This window comes from Oncorhynchus mykiss, unplaced genomic scaffold (genome assembly GCF_013265735.2).
Source record: "Oncorhynchus mykiss isolate Arlee unplaced genomic scaffold, USDA_OmykA_1.1 un_scaffold_352, whole genome shotgun sequence".
Classification (NCBI taxonomy): Eukaryota; Metazoa; Chordata; class Actinopteri; order Salmoniformes; family Salmonidae; genus Oncorhynchus; species Oncorhynchus mykiss.
Window position 1 is genome coordinate 62,501 of NW_023493800.1, and position 5,228 is coordinate 67,728.

Below are 5,228 nucleotides of genomic sequence, written 5' to 3' on the forward strand. Positions count from 1 at the left end.
CTCCCAGGTGGAATACGAATGCAAATCAGTCAGAGGAAATCAAACTGGCTGGACAACAGGGGAGAACCATGGAGACGCATCGTGAAACAAGTGTGGGACTGGACTGGAGAGATAGCCCTCACCAGGGCTAAACAACCACCAATCGGTCGCCGAAGGGACGGGCACCTTCATTGGACAAGAACCATGGTCATTGGATGAACCAAACCCACAAGGTGATAGCTGGGATAGAGCACCTGCCCAGGACAAGGCTCAATATCCTCCCACCACCAAGCTGGGCAACGTGGATCAAAAGTTAGGACACATCGGGCGCCGAAGGGTCTGGTCAAACCACTAAATCGGTCGCCGGCGGGAAAATGTCCAAAGTACCATGGTTCTGAGGGTCTGACTTCCCTCAAAACTGTCCGTTACTCATTTTCTATTCGGACTGAGCAGTTTGACACCACCCCCGTCTCTCTAGGACATGGAAGTCCTGTTGCCAAAAACCAGGTTTCTGAAATCGCGCCGGTACCTGTCTGGTCGACCCGCCACTGAGTGTGTAATCCAAAACAGGCCAAATATCGATGAAGCCCTGAACCTCACAGGGCTTCTGTGCGCCCCACCATCGGGGGTCAAATTCAACAAAAACGTGATAAATCAAAAAGTACACATCCGATCTTGATGGGGTTTTTTTTGCACGAAAGTGCATAAATAGACGAGCATTTACATTCAATTAAAAACGTTTTTGTATAAAACATTTTAATAGGAAATCGTGTTTCAAGTTTTGGGAAAAAAGTGAATGTCACAGGATGCATAGGTTCCTGTGGATGCGAATTTTTTTTTACATTATGTAATTGTTGCCCATCACGAGAGAGGGTATGAGACGAAATTTGGGACCTCTAGCCCTTCGGGAAGTATTTTTAATCATTTTTTGAAAATTACAGAAATTGGTCGAAAAAATGACAGAGTCCCACTTTTCACAGCCGTGCACCTGGTGATTGAAAACGTGCATCTGGTAACCCAAAAATGCGGTTCTCAATGCGCTTGCCGGTGTTACAGATATACATGTCCGATAATGATGCACCCTACTACGGACCTTTTTCAATGGGGGTCGGCCTGAATTATTTATGGAAGGTATGATTACTTTTTTTTTCTCCGTGCAACTGGTGATTGAAAACGTGCACCTGGTCACCCAAAACACGGTTCTCTATGCGGTTAGCGGTGTTCCCGAGATTCATGTCCGATAATGATGCACCCTACTACGGACCTTTTCAATGGGGGCCGGTCCGAATTATTTATGGAAGGTATGATTTTTTTTTTCTCTCTCCGTGCAACTGGTGATTGAAAACGTGCACCTGGTCACCCAAAACACGGTTCTCTATGCGGTTAGCGGTGTTCCATCTATTCATGTCCGATTATGGCGCACCCTACTACGGACCTTTAGCAATGGGGGCCGGCCCGAATTATTTATGGAAGGTCTGATGATGATTTTTTTTTTTTTTCACCATTCCCTCTTTTCTCTCTCTGCCGGGGCCGGCCAAGAGTGCTTTATGGACGGTTTAAAACATGACTATGGATGCAAATGCTCATTTTCCTCCGTGCACCTGGTGATTGAAAACGTGCATCTGGTAACCCAAAAATTATAAAAGGGTTTTAAATACTTTTACCCGTCATTCTATTGATATAGCCCGCTAGGGGAGTGCCCCACTACGGCCCTCTCTCTGTCAGGGCCGTCCTTGGGTGCTTTTTACACACTTTAAGAAATCACGATGGATGCAGATTGCTATTAATCCTCCGTGCAACTGGTGATTGAAAACGTGCATCTGGTAACCCAAAATTTCAAATATGGTTCAAAATGAATTTAAAGGCACCCCTCTCATTGTTGCCCGCTATGGGAGCACCCCACTAAGGCCCTGTCTCGGTCGGGCCCGTCCTGAGTGCTTTATAGACACTTTAAGAAATCGCGATGGATGCAGATTGCTATTAATCCTCCGTGCAACTGGTGATTGAAAATGTGCAACTGGTGATTGAAAACGTGCACCTGGTCACCCAAAACACGGTTCTCTATGCGGTTAGCGGTGTTCCATCTATTCATGTCCGCTTATGGCGCACCCTACTACGGACCTTTAGCAATGGGGGCCGGCCCGAATTATTTATGGAAGGTCTGATGATGATTTTTTTTTTTTTTCACCATCTCTTTCTCTCTCTGCCGGGGCCGGCCAAGAGTGCTTTATGGACGGTTTAAAACATGACTATGGATGCAAATGCTCATTTTCCTCCGTGCACCTGGTGATTGAAAACGTGCATCTGGTAACCCAAAAATTATAAAAGGGTTTTAAATACTTTTACCCGTCATTCTATTGATATAGCCCGCTAGGGGAGTGCCCCACTACGGCCCTCTCTCTGTCAGGGCCGTCCTTGGGTGCTTTTTACACACTTTAAGAAATCACGATGGATGCAGATTGCTATTAATCCTCCGTGCAACTGGTGATTGAAAACGTGCATCTGGTAACCCAAAATTTCAAATATGGTTCAAAATGAATTTAAAGGCACCCCTCTCATTGTTGCCCGCTATGGGAGCACCCCACTAAGGCCCTGTCTCGGTCGGGCCCGTCCTGAGTGCTTTATAGACACTTTAAGAAATCGCGATGGATGCAGATTGCTATTAATCCTCCGTGCAACTGGTGATTGAAAATGTGCAACTGGTGATTGAAAACGTGCACCTGGTCACCCAAAACACGGTTCTCTATGCGGTTAGCGGTGTTCCATCTATTCATGTCCGCTTATGGCGCACCCTACTACGGACCTTTAGCAATGGGGGCCGGCCCGAATTATTTATGGAAGGTCTGATGATGATTTTTTTTTTTTTTCACCATCTCTTTCTCTCTCTGCCGGGGCCGGCCAAGAGTGCTTTATGGACGGTTTAAAACATGACTATGGATGCAAATGCTCATTTTCCTCCGTGCACCTGGTGATTGAAAACGTGCATCTGGTAACCCAAAAATTATAAAAGGGTTTTAAATACTTTTACCCGTCATTCTATTGATATAGCCCGCTAGGGGAGTGCCCCACTACGGCCCTCTCTCTGTCAGGGCCGTCCTTGGGTGCTTTTTACACACTTTAAGAAATCACGATGGATGCAGATTGCTATTAATCCTCCGTGCAACTGGTGATTGAAAACGTGCATCTGGTAACCCAAAATTTCAAATATGGTTCAAAATGAATTTAAAGGCACCCCTCTCATTGTTGCCCGCTATGGGAGCACCCCACTAAGGCCCTGTCTCGGTCGGGCCCGTCCTGAGTGCTTTATAGACACTTTAAGAAATCGCGATGGATGCAGATTGCTATTAATCCTCCGTGCAACTGGTGATTGAAAATGTGCAACTGGTGATTGAAAACGTGCACCTGGTCACCCAAAACACGGTTCTCTATGCGGTTAGCGGTGTTCCATCTATTCATGTCCGCTTATGGCGCACCCTACTACGGACCTTTAGCAATGGGGGCCGGCCCGAATTATTTATGGAAGGTCTGATGATGATTTTTTTTTTTTTTCACCATCTCTTTCTCTCTCTGCCGGGGCCGGCCAAGAGTGCTTTATGGACGGTTTAAAACATGACTATGGATGCAAATGCTCATTTTCCTCCGTGCACCTGGTGATTGAAAACGTGCATCTGGTAACCCAAAAATTATAAAAGGGTTTTAAATACTTTTACCCGTCATTCTATTGATATAGCCCGCTAGGGGAGTGCCCCACTACGGCCCTCTCTCTGTCAGGGCCGTCCTTGGGTGCTTTTTACACACTTTAAGAAATCACGATGGATGCAGATTGCTATTAATCCTCCGTGCAACTGGTGATTGAAAACGTGCATCTGGTAACCCAAAATTTCAAATATGGTTCAAAATGAATTTAAAGGCACCCCTCTCATTGTTGCCCGCTATGGGAGCACCCCACTAAGGCCCTGTCTCGGTCGGGCCCGTCCTGAGTGCTTTATAGACACTTTAAGAAATCGCGATGGATGCAGATTGCTATTAATCCTCCGTGCAACTGGTGATTGAAAATGTGCAACTGGTGATTGAAAACGTGCACCTGGTCACCCAAAACACGGTTCTCTATGCGGTTAGCGGTGTTCCATCTATTCATGTCCGCTTATGGCGCACCCTACTACGGACCTTTAGCAATGGGGGCCGGCCCGAATTATTTATGGAAGGTCTGATGATGATTTTTTTTTTTTTTCACCATCTCTTTCTCTCTCTGCCGGGGCCGGCCAAGAGTGCTTTATGGACGGTTTAAAACATGACTATGGATGCAAATGCTCATTTTCCTCCGTGCACCTGGTGATTGAAAACGTGCATCTGGTAACCCAAAAATTATAAAAGGGTTTTAAATACTTTTACCCGTCATTCTATTGATATAGCCCGCTAGGGGAGTGCCCCACTACGGCCCTCTCTCTGTCAGGGCCGTCCTTGGGTGCTTTTTACACACTTTAAGAAATCACGATGGATGCAGATTGCTATTAATCCTCCGTGCAACTGGTGATTGAAAACGTGCATCTGGTAACCCAAAATTTCAAATATGGTTCAAAATGAATTTAAAGGCACCCCTCTCATTGTTGCCCGCTATGGGAGCACCCCACTAAGGCCCTGTCTCGGTCGGGCCCGTCCTGAGTGCTTTATAGACACTTTAAGAAATCGCGATGGATGCAGATTGCTATTAATCCTCCGTGCAACTGGTGATTGAAAATGTGCAACTGGTGATTGAAAACGTGCACCTGGTCACCCAAAACACGGTTCTCTATGCGGTTAGCGGTGTTCCATCTATTCATGTCCGCTTATGGCGCACCCTACTACGGACCTTTAGCAATGGGGGCCGGCCCGAATTATTTATGGAAGGTCTGATGATGATTTTTTTTTTTTTTTCACCATCTCTTTCTCTCTCTGCCGGGGCCGGCCAAGAGTGCTTTATGGACGGTTTAAAACATGACTATGGATGCAAATGCTCATTTTCCTCCGTGCACCTGGTGATTGAAAACGTGCATCTGGTAACCCAAAAATTATAAAAGGGTTTTAAATACTTTTACCCGTCATTCTATTGATATAGCCCGCTAGGGGAGTGCCCCACTACGGCCCTCTCTCTGTCAGGGCCGTCCTTGGGTGCTTTTTACACACTTTAAGAAATCACGATGGATGCAGATTGCTATTAATCCTCCGTGCAACTGGTGATTGAAAACGTGCATCTGGTAACCCAAAATTTC